The sequence below is a fragment of the Sarcophilus harrisii genome, chromosome 4, assembly GCF_902635505.1.
Source record: "Sarcophilus harrisii chromosome 4, mSarHar1.11, whole genome shotgun sequence".
Lineage (NCBI taxonomy): Eukaryota > Metazoa > Chordata > Mammalia > Dasyuromorphia > Dasyuridae > Sarcophilus > Sarcophilus harrisii.
This window is the reverse complement of record NC_045429.1, coordinates 238,074,235-238,098,471: the sequence shown is the minus strand read 5'-3', so window position 1 is coordinate 238,098,471 and position 24,237 is coordinate 238,074,235.

Below are 24,237 nucleotides of genomic sequence, written 5' to 3'. Positions count from 1 at the left end.
TTCCAAAAATCTTAGTGTAGTCTTAAGCTAAGGATGCTAGTATGTATGTTTGTCCTTAACATTTGAATGATGACTCTGCTACAAAATATTTAATTCCATTGGACAGTTATTATTGTTATCAACTGTGTCTAGTAAACACTGTGAGAAAGTACAAATCATCATTGTCATTTTAAAAGCATCAGATATGCTCAATGATTTATACACTTAATAGCTAAACTAACTTAAAATTCAATTAGTAGAAAGGCATAAGACTGGTTTGTTAGAGTTTTGAACTCAAATACCTGTTCCATTACAACTCACTCTCATTGAGTCCCAATTTTCCATACATAAAGTAGAGATTGATATTTGCCTTGCCTTCAGAGGATATTTAAATGAGAGAGGCAGTATGGCATAATAGCTTGGTCTCCTGGTTGGTCTCCTGGCTCAGATTTTTAGTGCGTGGATGAGCCTCAGTGAACTATTTTAGTTCTCTTAATCTTAGCTTCTTCATCTGTGAAGTGGACGTGATAAGGATGACAGCACCAACCTCAAAGAGTACCACAAGTACAAAGCCATAGTTGTGGAAGATGGAATATTAAATCTGGTGAGTAGCAAAGAGGCAAGTTTGGCTAGAATGGAAATTACATTGATGGAAGTCATGTAAAATGAGATTGGAAATAGGAGTGATTTTGGTTATTTAAATTCTAGTATGAAGATTTTGTGCCTTAGGGGTAATAGGGAATCACTAAAAATTTTGGAATAAGGTAATGGGGAGAGGTAACATGGATCTATGTCAACTGGATAATTGTGTGAATTAGCGTGGTGAGAAGCTAGAGGCAGGTAGACCAATTAAAGGATTATTACAATATTCTAGGGAAGAAGTGGTAGCCAATATAACTAAGATAAAGGCTGTGTGATTAGAAAGAAGGGGGTGGGTGTGAAGGATGTTATGAAAGTAGGACTGACTAGTCTTGGCAACTGATAGGAAATCTTGGCACTTACATTGGAAGCATTACTCAGTTAAAGTGGGAGAGGCTGGGATCATTAAATATGCTCCACCTGTGAAGATTTCTTAATCATTTACAATGAACCCATCCTCTCAAAGACTGGCACTGGATATGCAATTAGGAAGTCAATTGCATCCCAATCACACTTAGTCAAAGGCATAAGTGTCTGACTGAAGTTGACATTTTTATGTCTGAAATACAAACACTTTGTCATTTTGATCAGTATGCCTGGACCCACAACAAACACACATTAAAAAACAAAAAATAAACTAGAGCAGTTCTACAGTGATTTAGATTATACTGTGACAATTTTTGAAAAATCTTATTTATGGAAAATTTCAATTTTCCATACATCTTTCAAGAGGCATCTCCATCCTACAACATACACACACACCACACTTCTTGATGCTTTACCACTTTGGCTCCACCTTCAATTATATTACTTTTTTTTTTTTTTTTTTTTTTGCTTCATTTGCCATTCAAATACTCTTTTATATTCCTCTTTCTTTATTATTCATTTTAGATCCCCAGATTTTCACATTTTCCTGTTTTATTTTCTAATTCACCCAGTTCTAATATAGAGCTTGCCTTTGTCTCTCACCTTTCCATTCAAGATCAACTTTCCCCTACTTCACACAATAATGCTTATGTTTCCATAATGTATTTCCTAGAAAGATAATATAAAAGTGAAATAAGATGGAACTGAGTAGTTGAATTTCACTTCTCATCCAAACCTGACCAACTTTTCACTATCTTCCTTGTGACTAAATACTCAGAACCACTGGATAACCAAATACCATACTTTGAGTACTTAATCTACTCTACTTTAGCACTCCTACTCCCAATTGATGTGAATTAATTCTGTGAGGTCTGTGAAAGGTCTGTGAAAGATTTTGTAACTCTGAAATGTTACTAGAAAACATGAATTTGAGAGCTTTAATGTCAGCAGTTTCTTATTGCTTAGAAAATATGTGACTTGGGGCAGGTAGGTGGTACAGTGGTTAGAGTACCAGCTCTGAAGTCAGGAGGACCTGAGTTCAAATGTGGTCTCAGATGCTTAACACTTCCTAGCTGTGTGACCATATATATATATATATATATATATATATATGGAAAATAAAAAGAAAATATGTGACTCACTGACATAATCAGAAAATTTGTCCTCAAACTTTCACAGAAGAGAAACATTGATCAATGGCTCAATCTTTGGATTGCAAGCCAAGGGACATATATGCACTTAAATATTTTCAGAACCAATGGATACCAATAGGAAAAAGTATAACAAGAACACTATATACTACTTCATATATACTATTTCAAGAGTTTTGTAAAAAATTATACATATACATATTTTACTTGTGTATACATACACAGATACATGCACACATATACATATATGTTCAGATATATAGATATGCATGTGTGTATTTATTTAAACTTAACAAAAGTCCTGCAAGATGGGTGATATTTATGTCAAGTGCAAATATAACAACCTCATTGAGTAAAGGTGCCCCGTTAACTAGTTTAGATCATAACTTTTGAATGCCTTGTTGAGTTTACTCAGCAGACAACTGGAATTCTGATCTTGGAATCAAGAAACCCTATGTTTAAATTTTGCCTTAGATACTTATTTACTTGACTTTGTCCCAAAGAAAATCACTTAACTTTTTTCTGACTTTTTCCTCAGTGAAAAACTCAGACTCAGTTTCCTCTTTATTTAAATGGAGATAATAATAGCACCTATCTCACAGGACTGTTGTTTAAATGAGATTTAAATGAGATAATAAAAGTAAACTTTGCAAACTTAAAAGTACTTTATAAAATTATTATTATAATTGCTGCTATCATTATTATTAAAATTATTAACATATATCAAAGGCAATACTTGAAACTAGGTCTTTTTGATTCTAAGACCATCCTCTTACTCACTATCCTTCATATCTCTTAACGTAAGAAATAGCATGAGACAATATAAGAACTCTCTAAATGTTTTCATGTGAATGAATCAATGAGATATTTTTATTTTATTCATTTACTTAAAAGCATTTATTAAGAATTACTAAATATGATACTAAGCACTGGAAATACAAATGTGAAACAGCTGTTTCCCTCAGGAAGCATACATTCTAATATGGGAAGACAGCTTAAAAAAAGACAATGATGTTTGGGAATAGTTCATTAGGTGTGAAAGATAAAAGAGATACTTAACCTTGTAAAACTTTTCCAGAAACAGTAGTAGCATTCATTTGATTCCTATGTTCAGAGTAAGAAATAGAAAAGAAAAAATAAAAGATGGTTGGGGTTGAGGAATAACAACTGCATTTGCCAGGACAGATAGACAGGTAGGTTGAATGACTGGATGGCCTAGGAAGCATGATTTGATTTGATCTATGTAGTGGACTGTGTAAGTTTGCCATTTATACAGTATTTAGAATAGCTCAATCAATTGGGAGTAGGAGTGCCAAAGTAGAGTAGATTAAGTACCTCAAAGTATGGTATTTGGTTATCCAGTGGTTCTGAGTATTTAGTCACAAGGAAGATAGTGAGAAGTTGGTCAGGTTTGGATGAGAAGTGAAATTCAACTACTCAGTTCCATCTTATTTCACTTTTATATTATCTTTCTAGGAAATACATTATGGAAACATAAGCATTATTGTGTGAAGTAGGGGAAAGTTGATCTTGAATGGAAAGGTGAGAGACAAAGGCAAGCTCTATATTAGAACTGGGTGAATTAGAAAATAAAACAGGAAAATGTGAAAATCTGGGGATCTAAAATGAATAATAAAGAAAGAGGAATATAAAAGAGTATTTGAATGGCAAATGAAGCAAAAAAAAAAAAAGTAATATAATTGAAGGTGGAGCCAAAGTGGTAAAGCATCAAGAAGTGTGGTGTGTGTGTATGTTGTAGGACGGAGATGCCTCTTGAAAGATGTAGAAAATGAACTATAATGAATTAGATGGGGGGGGGGAGGGGAAGAGGAATCTTCCAAAGTTGAGTCACTTTTTCCAATCCAGGTCAGCATAGGGAGAAAGAAAGAAAGGTCTAGAAAATGGGGATGAGGTCTTGCCAAAAAAAGGCCTCTTGGAACTCTCCATCAAATAGTAAGAAACTCTATATTAAGATAAGACAAGGTCTAAGACATAAGTGCCCATATTAGAGCACTTTATTTCTTGTAGAGTACAGAAACAGGTGTCAACTGACAGATTTTTCACTCATTACCTAGGTCTGGGTGACAAATCCATGGCAGATTAATGAGGGGACCTATATCCAGTGATGATTTTCTTAGGGTAAGGAGCAGTTGCAAATATATCCAGAGAATGTGCTCGTGTACACAGGTCAGGAACTTGTAAAGATCAGTATAGTACAAGTGATCAGAGTTTCCCTTGATAAAGACTATTTTGGCAACACTGATAGTTACTGATTCCCATCCTGAATTGTACTGAAAGTTTGAAATAACACAACACTCAATACCCCCCACACAAAAAAAGCAGCTATGAGATCAGCACAGACTTTCCTTCCAGAAATATTCAGGTATTAGCCTTAACATCAAATCTAAAATCAGAAAACAAGTTAATAGACAGACAATAAGTTATTAGACATTTAGGTGGTACATTGGCTAGAATGCTAAGCTTGTAGTTAGGATAGACCTGAATCCAAATCCAGATGTAGAAATATACAAAAGAAACTAAAAGGAAAAAAAAAATTAAGAATCACTGAACTACCTGAAAGTCATGATTAAAAAAAAGTGTCTAGACATCATATTTCAAAAATTTTTTTTAAAAGAATACTGCCCAAATTTGGAACTATGCCCAAAAGGCTATAAAACAGTGCATAGCCAGTGCCACTACTGGTCTGTATCCCAAAGAAATAATAAAAGAGTTCCCTCTTTTTGAATCCACATGCACAAACATATTTATAGGAACTTTTATTGTGGTAAAAACTAATTGGAAATTGTGGGGATGCCTATCAATTGGGAAATCACTGAATGAATTATGGTATATGAATGTAATGGAATACTATTGTTCTTTAAGAAATGATAACTAGGCTGGTTTAAGAAAAGCCTGGAAACACTTACATGAACTGATGCTAAGTGAAGTAAATAGAACCAGGAAAACATTGTACATAGTAAAAGCAAGATCGTTTGGTGATAAACTGATAGACTTAGCTCTTCTTAGCAATACAGCAATACAAAACAATTCTAATAGAATTTGAATGAAAAATGCCATTTGCAACCAGAGAAAGAACCATGGAGACAGAACATGTATTGAAACATTCTATTTTCATCTTTATTGTTGTTTTCTGTTTCCCTTTTGTTCTGTATTTTCTTTCCCAACATGACTTATACATAAAAATGTTAAAAGTTGATTAATCGTACATGGAGCTAAGGGAGGGAGAAAAAAATCAGAATTCACAATCTTATAAAAATGAATATTGAAAACCATCTTTACTTAAAATTGGAAAATCTATATTTCATTTTTACATAAATAGTATAGAAATTTGTTTTACTTGACTCTACATGTTTACAACAGGAGTCTTGTTTTTCTTTCATTTTCTATTATGGAAAGAGGTATAAATATGGAAATTTTTACCAATTAAAAAATAATTTAAAAATTCATAATTTAGAGCTATCATTACCAAGGCATTCATTTTACAGAAGAGCAAGTTGAAACTGAGCACAGTTGAATGGAAAATTTCAGGGGAAATTGACCTGTGTAAGGTCACCCAACTATTAAATAGAGTGTCAGGTAGGGAGAGGCCACACGGTTTATAAGAGGCCAGATTGAACAATAGGACTTTAAGATGGGCAAGAAATAGAATGAAGTTTCTTCAGTTTTTTATATCCTCATTTCATAATTTAAAAGGGAAATTCTTCATTTATTAATAAAACTTTTTTGGGGGGTATCTTTTTATCCCTAGGACTTAGTAACCTTTTATGTTATAAGCTTTGCTGTTACTGTTTAGTCATTTTCATTCATATTCATCATGAACTCATTTGGAGTTTTCTTGATAAAGATATTAGAGTAGCTTGCCATTTCCTTTTTCAGCTCATTTTCCAGGTAGAGAAACTGAGATAAACAGGGTTAAGTGACTTACCCAGGGTCACAGTTAGTAAGTATTTGAGGCTAGATTTGAACTTGAGTTCTTGACTCCAGACCCAGCACTCTATTCACTGAGCCTTATATCTGCTCCTATTACAAACTTAATAAATGCTTAATGGATTAGAATGAATGGAGTCTCACAAGAGCACTGTGAAATATGTAGTTTTGTGTTACAATTTGTTTTCCAGATAAAGAAAACAATGTTTAGAGAGGTTAAGTGATTTGCCCACGGTTGCTCATTTAGCAACTGTCCAAAGCAGGATCTCTTCTGATTCCAGGTCCAGAGCTCTCTTCCATGTTTCTTCTTCTAAAGGATCATTTGTTATTAGATTTTTAAAATTTATCATAAATATGGAAATTAGTCATATTCTCCCATAGTTATGTTTGACTTAATCCAAGACTCTAATTGATAAGTATCTTAAAGCTGTTTCCTTCCCCACAATTCCCTCTCTTATTCAAATCACCAATCAAGAAAGCAAGGTATAGTAATTAGGACATGCTCCTACTAGGAGAGCAAGAATATCAATATATTTTTATAGTTTTAAAAATCATTAAAGTCTTGCTTTATTCAGAATACTTGGACTGATATTCAACTGTAATTTATAACATGGATTGCAGTGTTTTATAAATGTTAACTTGACTCAGAACAAACCCCTAAAAACTGAAGCAGGAAGAGATTAAAGTAAATTTTATAAAGACTGACATTTAACATGTTGATAATAGCAAAAAAAATCAGAGAATCTTCATTGCAGTCCTGAAGTTGATGTTTGTTTTTTGTTCACGCCTCATAATTTTTCTGACTCGGTGAATGGCATGTTGTAGCTTTAAATCTCTTGATATTATTTAGATGCCAAAGGAATACTGGATTGTCCATCTGCTTCCCTCTTTATACAACCAACACACCTCCTTTTTTGGTCACACATCTCTGAAGATGTATTTTATGCTGATTGTACACATAATAAGCAAAATCATGCTCTAACCTATTTACTAGTACCATGCATATCTTCACTGTCTTTTCAGTCACTCAAATTGTGATTTTTTTTGACACATATTCATATAACATCACTTTTAAAATTTGGGTCTTTAAAAATTGTTTTTGATTCATGGTGGAATTTATTTACAGGACAAAATAGATAACAGATAATATTAAATCCATTGCCAACAATGTAAGAAGGAAGAACACTTCACATATTGATCAATTATTCTTCTATTTATACTTTTATTTCAAAGTAATGCTCTTTGATTCTGTCAGAACTTTTCATATTAAAATGTTGACTGTGAAGTCCACTTGAGATGCATTGGCACATTTACAATGTTCAAACATTCTTTTGGAATGTAAATACATTAATTTGTTTTCTTAATTTTTATTTTATTGATATCTTTTTATTTTTCTTCACTGTCTGTGAAGACCGTGTATTTTTAAAATCAGCAGAAGTCCGGAGTTCAGGTTAGGGGAAAATCGTCAGTCTTTATTCTCAGTGAAGAAGGATCAGAGGTGGAAGAGAATCGGCGATAGCAATGTGTGCAGCTGAGTCAAGAAGCTAGCTAGACCCGCAGACACACGACCAGCAGCTAGGAGAAAAAAGAACCCAGGCCCAATCTCTCCCAGCTTCTCTTCCTGTTCCTCTCTCTCCCTCCACCCACCAAAATCGTCATTTCCTGTACAACACATCAGGACTTGCACAGAGAGTGAGCAGGGACCATTCTTTATCCAATCATGTATATTAATAGAGTATAGTCCAATTACTATTTAGCCTCGTGTACTTGGGACCTCAGTGCATCAACTCAAACCTCAGCCCATTACAACTGTCATTTTCAAATATATACTTCACTCTCCCCACCCCCCGAATAAGTCATTTCTTCTTTAAAAAACACCTAAAAAGAAAGGGAAAATAAGCTTAATAACATTAACCAACATATCAACTATGTTTGATGATATCACCATTGCTCCATACCTACATCCTCTTACCTCTGCCGAGCAAAGAAGGAGGGTAGGTATATTCCCTCATTTCTTCTTTGAGGAAAAGCTTATTATAATTACACAGAGTACAAATTATTTTTTTCCATTTAGATTTTAATCATTCTGTATATTTTTCCAGGTATTCCAGATTCACTCTACAACTATTCATATAAATTGTCCCATGCTTTTATGAATTCTTCATATTTCTTTGTCTTTTAATGAAATTAATTTCTATTACATGTTGATATCACCATTTCTTCATACCCCATTTGTTGAGAGTCGATTTTGTTTCCAATTCTTTTCCATCACAACCAAAAAATGCTTTTAAAATTATTTTGGTATACATGGGACCTATCTCTGACCTCTTTGGGGTATTTGCCTGCTAGTGAAATCTCTTGAGTCACAGAGTATAAATATTTTAGTTACTTTTAAAAACATAATTTCAAGTTGCATCCCAGAATGGCCACACTAATTCACAAATTTGTCACCAATATATTAGTGTAGAAAAGTTTAATTTATTAATGGCCTGTAATCATTACCAATGGGTCACAAATAATCTAACAAAAGCATAGCTTACTAGGGGAACTCCTTCCTCTTAACCTCAATAATTATTTGTTTGCTTAAACTGCACACATAAGATAATTTATGGTACTTACTAATTTGTGAGGAGGGAATCTTACCCTTGGTCATTAGCCAAGATTGACATTTAATTATAACAAAAAAGAGAGTTCACCCAAAATCATCCATCTATCATTTTATTTATACTAAGACCTCTTAGAAGCAAGTTGGTAGTACAATGATTAGAATGCTGGATCCAAGTCAGGAAAGTATGAGCTGAAATCAAGCCACAGATACTTACTAAGTCAAATATTCTGGGTAAGTCATTTACGGCCTATCCATCAGTTTCCTCATCTGTAAAACAGACACAATAATATCTCCCTCCTAGGGTTGCTATGAAGATAAAATGAGATTTAAAATAAGAGAAAATAGATAACACAGTAGATAGAACATTGGGTATAGATTCAAGAAGACTGAGTTAAAATTCAGCCTCAGATACTAGTTATGTGACCCCAGGGAAATAATTGATCCTATGTTTGCCTCAGTTTCTTGGACCATAAAATGCAGGTGGTCTCAGAGAATAGTCATGAAAATCAAGTGAGATAATATTTGTAAAGTGCTCAGGACAGTGCCTGGCACATAGATACATATATATGCTTATTCCTGTTCCTTTCGTCCCCTCAATTGTAAATTGTTCTGCAAACTTTAAAGGTCTATACAAATCTTAGCAAATATTATTTATCAAGGTTCTTTGTGTTCCAGGTGCTATGATAGTCACTGAGGATACAAAGACAAAAATTAAATATTTTTGACCTCAAGGACCTTAAATTAACTAGGGAAAAACAAAATGTACACATTTTAGTTTTTATTCTAATTTTGAACCACCACTACCACTATCATAATCACTATCTTATCTACAGAATGACAACAAACTAGCTTGATAACTGACCACTTGCCAAGATCAAGTAACAATTTTGTTCCAGTGAATAGTAATCAATATGTGTTTTCATAGTACTCTTTTTATAGCAGAAACTCTCTGAAAGCAAAGTGCCTATCTATACCACCTACCTGCCTATCTATATCTAAAATATCTATCCATATCATGTATAATTCCCAAGATTAGAGCCAACTAAACAAACATCAAGAGGCTGTTTGGATTTCATGGAGAGTTTCCTAAGCCTTATTAATATGTTATCTGATAAAACTTAATTTACTAAAATTTAATTCAGTCTGTGATCTCACAGATGTAAATATTCTCTCCAGTAGTACAGTTTGTGATTCCTCTCCTCCACCAAACCTATGTCATCAATGGTTTCTATAACATCTTCACAATGAACATTTGTAGCCCTTGTGTTTTGTTATTAGTAATTTATCATTATTTTATCAATATTCTATTCTTAAAACATGAAGAATGACTACTCAATTCAACACAGGACTATTCTTGAATGAAAAAAACGATAGAAGACCCTAACATATAACATACTTTACTTAGGATATTTAGATTTATTTGAGGGCTAGAGGCCTTTTCCCAGTTCTTTTAACATCAAAAGGATACTGCCTTATTTCTCTTCTGGCTCTGTTCCTGACTGTCCCTGAACTTCAAAATCATGCTCCCTCTATTGCTGGAAATCTACCATAGATCACTGAAATGGCAAATGAAATATTGTTTATTATGATTTACCATAATGGAATATCCCTCCACAAGTCTCATCCTCCCTTGTCTTATTGGTGAGTTCTTCCTAGAGCTTCCATTTTGAAGAGGGGCTCCAGCTGATCAATCGTTAATCCTTTCCTAGCTTTGTTTCTAACTGGCTTCCATGGATGCTTTCATTCCTAAACATCTCTGAGTTTTAGTTTTTCTGATTTGTTCTTACTCAATTAGAATGGAAATACTTGAGGGCAAAGAGTTCTTTTTTTTTTTTTTTAACTTGTATTTGTATCCCTAATGCTTAACATATTATCTGAAACGTAATAAGCACTTAATTGCTTATTTTCTTCCATCTTTCCCATAGAACATACAGGTTATCCCGGCTCTCATGATGAATCAATTAATTCTCATTCTCTCTTCTCTCTTCTCTCTTCTCCCTCCCTCACACCTTCTCTCTCTCTCTCTCTCTCTCTCTCTCTCTCTCTCTCTCTCTCTCTCCCTCTGACATATGTTTCAGGCTACTTATTTCCACCACATGCCTAGACTTCTAGATGATCTCTTTTTCAGTTTAGATGACTAAAAAGTACTTTAATTTTAGAACCATAGATTTAAAACTAGAAGGAATCCTAAAAATCCTAGAAGGAATCAATGAGCCCAAAATTCTCATTTCATGGATGGATAAAATTAAGTCCTAGGATGGTTACATGAACTATCTAACATATATGTGCTATGTGTCAGAACTGAGATTTGAAATCATCTTTTTACTTCAAGCAGTACTCTTCCTACTGTACCACACTACCTTCTTTTTACTCTCTTTATAGGAGAACACATTAGAGTAGAAAAGGACCTGAGAGGCCATGGGTTTAACACTACTTTTTATACATGAGAAAACTGAAGCACAAAGAGCCTTTTATCAGTGTCACACTGCTTGTAAATACCTGGGGCAGGATTTTAATTTAGATCTCCCTGACTCGAAGTTCTGTACTCCATCCACTATTCCATCCATTAATTGAGTGGAAGGATCTGTTTTTCATGTCTTAATAATAAAATATAAGTGACACAAATATTCATCTTTTTTTTCTTTTCAATATGAAAAATACAAAGAGTAATTATTAAACCTGTCAGAGTCAATTCTTCTGGTTAGCAATATCTTCTATCTAGAATCCTCAGTAAAATCTCTAGAGAAAACTGCTTCTACAGAATAATTGAAGTTTTCACTTATAGATCAAGTTAGAATGAGTGTAGAATATTTTATTTCTCCATTTGAGGTCACTTGGGAAGATTCTATTCCTTAGGGTACCTGAATATGACTTAAAACCATAAAACCTTAGAACATGAAGTTTCTTATTCATCTAATCAATCTCTTTGCTTATATGGAAACTAAGGCCCAAGAAACAAACAAAAATTGCCCCCAAAATAATAGATAATAAGTAACCTTTGTTACTTACTATCACAATTGAAAATCAATTCTCAGGGCAGCTAGGTGGGGCAAAGGAAAGAGCACCTGCCCTGAAGTCAGGAGGACTTGAGTTTAAATCTGGTTTTAGACACTGAATACTTCCTAGCTGTGTGACACAGGGCAAGTCACTTAACTCCAATTGACTCAGCAAAAACAAAAACAAAAACAAAAAACAAAAACAAAGAAAGTCAATGACTCCAAATCATTTTGTTGTATCATATTTAACAAATAGTTTCATGATTATTGATTACCACCTAGTTCTTTGTACTATGCCTTCAATATTTTTTATTTTGATTTTTCTTTGTTCTTTTAAAATTTATTGTGTCATGAATATATTCTGGTTTTCTCTCTCAGAACTACACTGCTATATATGCTATTCAGGGATTTAGATTGCCCTTAGGGGTTGGGAAGTTCTTGTTTCTTTATCATTATAAGCTTGAGCTACCAACAGCTGTGTTACCCATACTGTTAGCCACCAGTTACTTAATATTCAAGTTCTATTTAATTTAAATATTGGGTAACTTTAACAGAGAAATATTTCCTTCAAAGATAAAGCAAGAACAAAATAAAAAACTTTCTCCAGTTTTTTGGGGATATACTCTCTCCTACCTCACCTCAAGGCTCGGAAGAAAGTAGACTCAACTCAGTTAATTCTTATATAACACTGGTTCTGCCAAATTTATGTTAATATGTGGCATGATTGCCCTGTTTGTAGTGGCTAGAAACTGGAAAGTGAATGGATGCCCATCAACTGGAGAATGGTTGGGTAAACTGTAGTATATGAATGTTATGGAATAGTATTGTTCTGTAAGAAATGATCAGCAAGATGAATACAGAGAGGCTTGGAGAGACTTACATGAACTGATGCTAAATGAAATGAGCATAACTAGGAGATCATTATATACTTCAACAACGATACTGTATGAGGATGTATTGTGATGAAAGTGGATTTCTTTGACAAAGAGATCTAACTCCGTTTCAATTGATCAATGATGGACAGAAGCAGCTACACCCAAAGAAAGAACACTGGGAAATAAATGCAAACTGTTTGCATTTTTCTTTTTCTTCCCGGGTTATTTTTACCTTCTGAATCCAATTCTTCCTGTGCAACAAGAGAACTGTTTGGTTCCTCACATATATTGTATCTAGGATATACTGTGACATATTTAACATGTATAGGACTTCTTGCCATCTGGGGGAGGGGGTGGAGGGAGGGAGGGGAAAAGTCAGAACAGAAGTGAGAGCAAGGGATAATGTTGTAAAAAAATTACCCAGGCATGGGTTCTGTCAATAAAAAGTTATAATTATTTTTTAAAAAATGTGACATGATTGTTGGATGAATCCTCCTCTCAATTTCCATGATGTCCTGGGTCCAATAAGTCATTGCTCCTAAGGACACTGATGTGATTGGATACCTAGCCTAGATTTGAGTTTTGGATTACTGTGTCTTATTTTCCCAACTCTGGAAAACTTCTAAGGCCAAACATTCCAATTCTTTCACATAGAATTGAAAAGAACAATCAAAAAAAGCTAAGGGCCAAACCTTGTTTGTTGGGACAATATGGCCTCTGAGATGAAAATTCTCTAAAGTCTTTCTTTTTGTCATAGTCTTTCACTAGGAATCATGAGCATAACATGACAGAGAGAAAATGGAACGAAATAGGGATGGCAGAAATCAACTACAGACTTTTAAATGCCCCAAAGCCAATCAAAAAACCTTCCCTTTACAATGTGGTTAGTAAACTAAAACCTATTAAGGACTGTCTGCATATATTCCATAATGTAACCAAGGTACTTTCTTATATTTCGTCATAACTCCTGTATACAGGCTTCATAGCTTCTTCATGTAGAGAAAAATAAATGAAGGAAATTCATTTTACTTAGGGCACTATGGACAAAGAATAATATTTATAATATAAGCGAATGGTGAACATGGCAATGACTCTCTTGAATTCTCAATCAGGTCTAATGTGATATAACCATGTAGAAATGAGACACATAAACTGCCTAGATTTGAGGAAATGTTTCCTCAAACTATTACTTCTGTTTCTTCTCATTCTATTTTTATATGTATTAGGAGCTAGCCCTGGATGTAACCAAATCTAAAATGGAAGAACAATGAATCCTGTCTTTTGTTACTGTATGGATGGAGATGGCCTACTTTTGATGCTTAATCAGAAGAAAAAAGCACTTTTAAAACTTACTAGATTGGTGTAGTTTATCTGTTTTCCTGCATATTCTTTCCTTTGAGGTCTTTTCTTCTGTACCCACAAGATAAAAATAACAGTTCATTTGCAGTGTGAATGATGTAGTAGGGAGAATACCTTTCCTCTCTCTCATTTACTTTAGTGGTCTGAGAAATTAGTATGGGAGTTTTTCTTCCTTTTCTATTTTCATTTGTCTTCAGTTTTAGGTGCTAGCAGCAGGAAGGGAGTTTTAACTATGGCAAACTTGCAGTCATGTAGCTAGCCAGGCTAGCAGGGAAACCCTGAGAAGCCAAGGTGCATAGGACTCAAGTTCTAGAGAGGGCTTTGGACATGGAAATGGTAATGGTACTCAATTAAATGTGAGCCTAATCTTCTTTCTTTTCTCTGAATCTGAGGTGATATAGAGGAAATGATTAAGTCCTATAGGTTACACTAGTAAGTTTGTATATTTGTAATTCTACCTTTAGAAGTAAATAATCCTTAGTAAAGCTAATCTGACTTTTAATAAGTAGATAAATTAGGGAGTCCTCCTCCCCTATATGTGGAGAAACATCAGAATGATCTAGTCATTGACTTAAACACTAGACATATAACTAAGGTCGTCCCCCCCCACACACCCCGGAGGGAAATGTAACATACTTGGACTTCAAGCAGCGGGGGCCAAAGATAATCACTGTTACAAAGTTTTATTCTTCCTCTTATCTAAAAAGAGGACTCATTGAAAATTCATTGTCAAAAGACTTAGGTTCATATTACAGCTATGTAATTTTTTGCTTGTGAGACCTTTGGTAAGTAATTTGACTTCCTAATTGGTCTCTCACTTCCAGTCTTTCTCTTTGATCTATTTACACAGTTACTAAACCAATTTTTGTAAAGCCTAGCTCTGACCATGTCATACCCATGTTTAAGATGCTTAAGAAGCTCTGTGGTTACCTATTGGCCCCATAAAGATAAATTCTTTTGTGGAATACTTTAAAGAAAGTTCTTTAATATCCTACCTTTCAAAAGATTTTTCACATGACTCTCTGTCATGGATTTGACATTATAGCCAAAACAAGCCATCTGCTGTTATCTATACATATAATTCCATTTCTGCTTTTGCACTTGAAATGATCTTTCTTCTTAAGTCTGTCTTTTCAAATTTCTAGTCCTTTTCATGGCTCATCTCAGGTGTTATCTTCTACACTAAAGGCCTTTTCTGATTTTCCCAGTTATTAAGGACCAACTTTCCAAACTGACATTGTTTTTCTTTGTGTGTGTGTGTGTGTGTGTATGTATGTATGTATCTCACATTTACTTATATAAAATTTGATCTCACCAAAAGAATATAAGCTTCTTGAGGGCAGGGTTTTTTGCCTTTAACTTTATATTACCAAATTCTTGTATAGCTTCTTTCATGTAATCAATGCTTATTGAATTGAATTGAAATATCTAAGCCTCAGCTTCCTCATTTGTAAAATTAAGTACTCAAATTGAATATTCTCTAATGTCCCTTTTAGTTCTGCATTCTATCTATGATCTTATCAAATTATGGTTTTCATTCTTCCAGAAAAATGCACATATACACACACACATATGTGTATATATGTAGTATATATATCATATAGATAGATGATAGATATAGATACTGCGTGAGAGTGTGTGTGTGTGTGTGTCTGTGTCTGTGTCTGTGTTTTCTTTCTGACAGGGGCAACTAGGTGGTTCAGTGGATAGAGTACTGGGCCTGGAATCAGAAAGACTTGAGTTCAAATCTGACCTCATACTTATTAGTTGAGTGACCCTGAACAAAGCACTTAACCTTTATTTGCTTTAATGCTATAGGAAAAAAATAGCAAAACACTTCAATATATTTGCCAAGGATACTCCATGGATATTGTCCACGAGAATATGAGGAATCAGACATGATTGAATAACAAGAACAACATAAATATTTTTTATGTTTGTATAAATAGACAGGGGAATGAACAGATACATACAGATATGTATAAATGCACGTGTATGCACACATATACACATCCATTTATGTTTGGGAAGTTTTTACTCCAAACCTCTAGGATTCCCCTTCTTAGTTATTTTTTTTTAGTTTGAAAGAAGAAAGTGTGGTTAAAAATAAACTCTCCTGCTTTTACTTAATTTCAACAAATAAAATAAAATGGCTGTTTAGATTACATGGCTCTCATGGAGTGATTTCCACATTGGCAAAGGCATGGCATATGCACTAGTTAAGAGATAATTACCTCAACAACAACATGCATTTATATGGAGTCCTTTACAAAAGAGTCACAGGGTGCTTTGCAATTAGACCACAACAAACAGCCCTGTTTTTCTTAAGAATTTTCAAATGAGCGGACAGATATGTCTTTAGTTATAAGTGCCCAGACTGAAGGGCACTATGAATAGAATCTGGGAAGAAATGTCACAATTGGGAAGCAGAGCTGCTCTGAGCGACTAGAGATTATGTATTGGACAAAGCAAATATCCTGCTGATTCTGACCTTAATGAGTAAGCAGGGACATATGGTAGTGACAAAAGATCTAACAAATTTACTGGGTTGCAGCCATGAGCTGCCTCACCAGGGAGTGAGACAATGTTAAAGTCAATACTTATTTTTAGGGGGAGTCTAAATTTTAGGGATGTCTAAATGAAGAGTTATACTCAGATCAGTCACCCATTAATGTTGCTTGATATTACACTGTCTCAAAGTCGATGATATGGGTCACAATGGATTAATCATCACAGAGAAAGTAATAATAACATAGTTGAAGAGACTAATTGGCTATTATAAAATCAGCCAATTAATCTAACAGATAATAAATCTGTAACTAGGAAGGACCCCAGAGGTCATCTAGTTCAAAAACTTTTTATTTTTCAGATAAAGAAACTGTGGCAAGGCCCATAGGCGTTAAAGACCCAAGGTCATAAAGATAGTTAATATCTGAGACAAGATTTGAACCCAGTATTTCAAAATCCAGAGCCAATGTGCTTTATTTGCCCTGTCATTCTTTTTCCTGTAAAGGGAAACAGATGTAGAGCTTATTTGGAAAAATATGCTACAGTATCTAAGAATTGTACAGGGAAAATCAGAATTTGAGTCCAAGGAATTAATAACAAACAAGTTTTTAAAAATTGTAATAGCAGTATGAAGGTCCATGATTATTATAATTGCTCTAACATCTAACAAGAGACTCCTGTCCCTTAAATGAAATAATCTTGAGGCTTTCTGAATGTCTCTCTCTGCCTAATCATCCCTTTTGGATTTATAGAGCTCTTTTTAGTTTCTGGAATATCAGAAGAGGGAGAGACAGAGACAGAAATGGAGAGACAGAGAAACAAAGCCAGAGCCAGAGAGAAAGAAACACAGAGAGATGAGAGAGAGAAAACATACAGAGAGAAAAGAAAGACAGAGACAGGAAAAGGAGATACAGAGACAGAGAGGAGAGACTAACAGATAGAGAAGAGAGACAGAGAGAGACACAGAGAGACAGACAGAGAGAAAGAGAGAGATGAGGCAAAGGAGAAGGAGATGGAAGGTAAAAGAAAAGGAGAGAAATAGACAGAGAGGTTGATATTTGCTCCAAATCTTACAGGAAGTAAATGACAATGACTAGCTTTGAACCCAGGGTTGGTTGGTTGGTTTGCTTGTTTTTAAATCAAATTGCCACATGCTTTGCATTGTACTTCACTGGATTGTTTCTAAAATTAAGTCATGTAACTAGTCTCTTATCTCCAGTATTTTCAGCAACTGATCCTTATTTTTGATAAAGGCCTCATTTCTAAAACATATAGAGAATTAACTCAAATTTATAAGAATATAAATCATTCCCCAAATGATAATTGATCAAAATAAATTAATAATTTTCAGATGAAGAAATTAAAATCTTTTCTAGTTATATGAAAAATGCCTTAAATCACTATTGATTAATGAAATGTAAATTAAGACAACTCTGAGGTACCACATCACATCTGTCAGATCATCTAAGATAACAGGAAAAGATGATGTACGTTGGGGGATGTGGAAAAGCTGGGACATATATATTGTTAGTGAAGTTATGAAATGATCCAACCACTCTGCCACTCTCGGGAGCAATTTGGAACTATGCCCAAAGGGCGATAAAACTATGCATACCCTTTGAACCAGCAATATCTCCACTGGGTCTGGATCCCAAAGAAATCATAAAAGAAGAGAAAGGACCCATGTGGGCAAAAATGTTTGTAGCAATCCTTTTTATAGTATCAAGGAACTGGAGTGGATGCCTACCAGTTGGGGAATAGCTGAATAAACTATAGCATATGATTGTAATGGAATATTATATTACTGTTCTTTAAGAAATGATAAGCAGACTGATTTCAGAAAAGCCTGGAAAGATTTAAATGAACTGATGTTAAGTGATGTGAACAGAACCAAGAGAACATTACACATAGTAACAATAATATTAAGCAATAACTAACTGTGATAACTTACCTCTTTTCACCAATGAGGTGATTTAAGGCAATTCCAATAGATTTGGAATGGAAAGTACTATCCACATCTAGAGAGAGAACTATGAAGACTAAATGTAGATCAAAGCATAATATTTTCACCTTTGTTGTTTGTTTGTTTGTTTTATTTCTTTCCTTTCTCATGTTTTTTCTCTCTTCATCTGATTTTTTTTTTTGCACAGCATGACAAATATGGAAATATGTTAAGAAGAATTACATGTTTAACCTAAAAAAAGAAATCTAGCCCATAATAAAGGGAAAAAAAGGAAGGAAGGAAGGAAGGAAGGAAGAACAAGAAGGAAGAAGGGACAAAGGAAGTGAGGGAAGAAGGGAGGAAAGAAAAAAATAAAAGGAAGGAAGGAAGATATTAAGAGAATAAGGAAGAGAGACAGGGAGAGATGGAGAAAGAAAGGGAGAGAGAAAAAAAGAGGGAGGGAGGGAGGAAGAGAATATGGGAGGGAAGAAGGAAGGGAGGAACAGAGGGAGAAAGGGAGAAAGGGAGAGGGTATGAGAGAGAAGAAGGAAGGAAGAGAGGAACAGAGGGAGAAAGGGAGAAAATTCTGTTGATTATCCTCAGTGGGGCAGCTTTTCATAAAGGTTGTTGTTTTCCTTCATTCTCAAAGCCACCCAGGACATCTGGGAGATAAGGTCATGACATGCAAGTGAATTGGATTTGAGTGAGTGGAGTGAAAAGTCACTAGCTCACTTTCTCCTCTGTAACCATCTGGGTCTAGTGGGTGGTTGCCTCAGTCAAATATGGAATTAAAAACAGCACAGAGGAGAGGAATGAAATATATTGCATGAAACCTAACAGTTAGCTGGTCTAAAGATTAAGAAAACCAAAATTATTCAATTTTATATGATCAAGGTTTTACATCTGATTCAGGACAGGGTCAACAAAAGAATATTAGACATCACCAATTCTATAATAAAATGAAAATAAATTAAAACTATTCCTTGTTCCAAATACTACACAAATCACTGTAATTTGGGGCCAATATACCTTTTTGATTACCTTTCTTTTTCAGTCAATAAGGTTAGACTCTAAATCTCTTACAATTAAATTATTGTGTTCACTTTCTCTTTGAGAGAAATTCATCTCATCCACACATAGTAATATTCATCAAATTATTTAATCTTTTACCAAGCATTTATTAAGTCACTACTATGTTCCAGTCACTGTCCTAAGTACTAGTAATACCAAAACAATTGAAAAAGAAACAAAAGTGATTTGAAGAAACATACATCATGATGAAAATCTATAGTTTGAAAAAGAAAAGTTGAATAGGCCATCTTAAGGCTTGTCACTACTTTGAACAGCCTTGAGACTGTCATTCTGACATTTATTTTCTTCATATATTAAGACTGGTTTTGACTTCATGGACTCTATGGTCCCTTCCACCTCTAAATTAATGGTCCTATGAAGAACTATGAAAATGGAATTTCACCTTGACTTTTCTGTTGATCTATAGAGCATAAACAGAGTTTAGAAGAATGGAATTCTGGAAGTCCTTTGGAAGCTGAAGGAGCACAAATGGCAAATCTTAGGAAGGCAAATCATTATGTTATGAGAATACTTTCCAATTTCAATGATTACTTCTTACGTACAGATTTTAACTGAACAATTCTAAAGGGCTCCTACATCCTGACTGCCACAAAGGTTCTTTAGCTGATTTTGTCTTGCGATTTCTTCTTCTTCTTCTCCTTCTCTCTCTCTCTCTCTCTCTCTCTCTCTCTCTCTCTGTCTCTCTCTCTCTCTCTCTCTTTCTCTCTCTCTCTCTCTCTTCCATTTCCCTTCTCAGAGAAGCAATAGTGGGCAATACTTAATTCCACATTATATTATTTTTTTTCCTCTGAGGTGCCATGTGATTTTGGAGCTTCCTAAGTTACATGAATATATACTTTATGTTCTGTTAATTTTGATTCATTTTTAAACCTTATGAAATCACTGTACCAAAGAGTCAAAAGATTTGCTACCAAAAGTCACTGGTATAGCTCAAAAACTTAAGCATTGCCCTTTTTGCTAGAGAAGCAATCATTATTAATTATATATATTTTTTCTTCAGTATAAAAAGTAAATTTTGGATTATCTATAGCCATGATTTCTCCTTGCTTCAAGCCAGAGATATAAACACCCCAAGTTGAAATATACCCTGATAGTGTTCATTGTCTAAATTTAACTGTAGAACATGGACAGGTTTTAAATTAGAAAAGTGTGAAAACAAATGGAATTTGAAACAAATATCTTATTTTGGAAAATTCTTGTGACTCTAATGTTTAAAAGTTGCAAGGATATTTCTTAACTTTGCTAAACTTTTTTTTTATTTTTTGAGGGGAAGAATATTAAACTTTATTTGTCATCTCAATGACAGCTTCAACTGGCTGAGATTTGGACTTTATCTAATTTTGAACCTGATACCTAAAACATTTGGTTAAGGTAAGGTTTCATGCTATAGGTAATTTTTCCTGAATCATGTTTTCTTTTTATTTATTTTTTTAAAGTATTTTTTGTAGAGACAGTTTCATATAACAACCAAGCAAAAATCATAGTCAAATCATCAAAAGTTTGAGAATGGAGTTTGAAACCAAGTGTCAGGAACTGTGTAATTAGCTGGATTTTAAACTTTGTTTAAATAAAAGTATACAAGTTGATATAATAATGTTCAAAAAGTAGAATTATATAAAGCTACAGTTCATAAAATAAGTTGATGAAATATGCTGATGGTACTGATAACATTTAACCCAAGGGATGTGGCATATGAAAGAGCCCTGGAACAAAGAGAAATTTTGAGGTAAAAGGGAGCAAATCAAACCTATTTTATACCCTAAATTGCTTCCTATAAAAAGAATTTTTGAGGTATGTACTAGCACCCAGGACACCCCAGAATCAGCTGGAGTCAGGATAAGCAAAAGTCCATCTTTATTCTTGGTCTTAGACTCAGGATTGAACAGCATGGAAGCAGAATCTCCATGAACGCCTTTCCCCTCATCTACCGCCAAGTGTGTGTCCCTGGCTCACTTTACTCCACCCTCTAGTTCCTCCTATAATCCTCTATACACCAATCATTGAGCCGGCACAGATAGTGGAAAGGACCATTTTCCAAGCATATGCCCATAGAGTATTGTCCAATCAGTAGTTAGCCTCAGGTGCTCAGCAGTCCCGACCTCAGTGCATCAACCCAATAGTTTCAGCCCTCTACAGAGGTACATATGGATTTGTATTTAATATTTCATAGGAAAAAATATTTTAAAAATGAAAATATTTGCATAGAAAGTCTATTTAAATAACTATGGTTTCTACATCATTGATGAAGTTAATTATAGCACTGAAGAATGCTTCATTAATACTATTCCCATGAAGGAAGTTAATAATAGAAGCAACTCACCATGTTTTTATGACCAGATCCTCCTTTTCAGTGCTAGGCATATTCTCCAGCAAGGATTTTGAAGCCCAAAAGAGGAGCACAGACTTCAATAAATCATTCTAAACAATAAATTTTTGTTCAATATTCAGAATGAACATGGGAAAAGGGCTCCGCTTAATAGTGTTGGGAGGTTGTCATGATAGAAAATAGTGGGAAGTCTAGTCTACTCAGATCTCAATTTATCTTATTCTCCTTGCTGCAAAGGATTCATATCTATGAAATCCTAAATTACTTATCTTTTAAATGATGTTATTTGTATCATTAAACATTGAATAAAGTTTAAAATATTAATTTATATAAATGTCACTAACTTTATTAGTATATATTTTTCTTCATGATAATATTTTATTTTAAACTTTTACTTAAGAATAAATAAAAGACTCAGATGTTCTATTAAAAGAAACAGTAATTTCTCTATCAAAACAAACAGAAAATCTAACTTTTGTAAGCTTTATCAACTTATTTCTTTTATATAAATTCAGCACTTAGCATAGTCCTGAGATACACTAAATCCTAAATAATAATTATTAATTTATTCATTATAAAATTGGTTTCAAGTCAGGATTAAAAAGACTAAAAATTGATCTTTGGTTTATTTGATTCTGCATATGTCTAAGTACTAAAGACAAAAATTTAATAAGACTGCTTCAAAGATGAGGAAAAAGTCACTCATTTGAGGTTTTTCATAACTAAGCCTGAAGAATTCAATGTAGGACTAAAAAAACTTAGCAATGACAAGATATTAGTTTAATAAATATGAAGCAGCCTAATGATTAAAAACTGTGCAAGAGAATGATATGAAAATGATGGAGAGAATCTGGGTTAGGTGGATGGTATTAGAAAAAAAAGATTTTAATTATGTGTTTTTAAAATTTTTAAATGATGCATAGTTTCATCTCTTAATGTTGTTAAATACTAGAATTTTAGTAAACTGTTAGAAAAGAAAATACAAACTAGTAACTACGAACAAATGCATCTTCAGGTAGCAGTCAGCTAAATGTCAGCTCGGCTTTCTTCCTTGGGATGAGTGCCAGTGCATATGGTCATCTATTGGGGGGGGGGAGTCTCAAAACTATGGGTGATCCTTGAGTCCATATGTGCTACAGTACCTAGGAACAACTGGGACTTGGTTAATGACGTGGCAAGAGTCTAAATCTGTATTTACCTAGTTTTTATTGAGCCCAATCCAAATCTGACTGCTATTTTTACCGCATGGCTTAAGCTTTACAATTTGTTACTTTTTAAACATGGTGGCAAAAATAAATCCCACCCACTTGAGATAAATATGAGGTGGTCAACCGACTGTGATACTTTCTTTCTAATAATCCTAATGAAAATTTAAAGATAATAAAAAGGCCAAAAATAGATTTATAGGAATATTCAGAATGGAAAAATAACAAAAATGATTCTATCATTATGATAATGATAAATAAATAAGTGAGTATTTATGAATTGCTTTCTATATATCAGACATTATACTAAGAATAAAAATACAAATAATAAAATGGAACATTCCTGACCTCAAGAAATTAATGTTTTACTGGAGGATACAATGCATATAAAAAAGGAAGGCTCAAGGAAGGATATTTTGAATAAAGAACAGGGTGGAAAAAAACAAAATGGAGTCTTGAAGTTAATAGTTGAATTTCAGAAATGTAAGCATTTGTTTAGTGCATTCTCTACTCATTCCTTCTTAACTATTTGAGGAGCCATATGTTCCACTGTATTTACCTTCCTTCTCCCCTCCCCCATCCTGCCCCCCAAAAAACCCTTCAACAGTATAAGTTTGTAACAGATGATTGGTGGACCTTCAAAAATGTGTCCTCTCCATAGCCTGTCTCTTAAACAAACGATCTTCTCTATGCCTTCCAGTGCCCTCTCTGGCTTCTGACTTTAATATACAAGTTTTTCAGGATGAAGCTGGATGTGTGAAGTGGGAGGAAAGCATCAAATCATTTTGTGAAAGAGAAATAGTTTTAAGTTAGTTTGTCTGCTTGTGTCATGATTCACTAAGTGATGATGTGTGACCTTCTGTTTCATACTGTTTGGGTTAGATCCAATCTACTGCAGTCAGTATTAAAGATGCTATGGATATATTTTGTAATTTGTGTAAAAGCTAGACTTAGAAGGCCCTTGAAGTACCTTCTAGGATGCTTATTTTGTGATCTAAAAAGAATCAATAAAAGACATTCAGAAGGTGTTTCCCTAGCTAAGCCTACTACAAAATATATTAAAAGATGGAGGTAATTCTCTTGTATAAAAGTCATTATAGGATCATCATTGAGGATCAGTGCATCAAGGTATTCTTTTCATTATTTTGTATTCTCCTTCTACCTACAGAGATTCAGTAAGTACTTGGAAATTTTTTTAAACATTTTTAGTAGAGACAGTTTCATATAATTTCCAAGCAAAAAT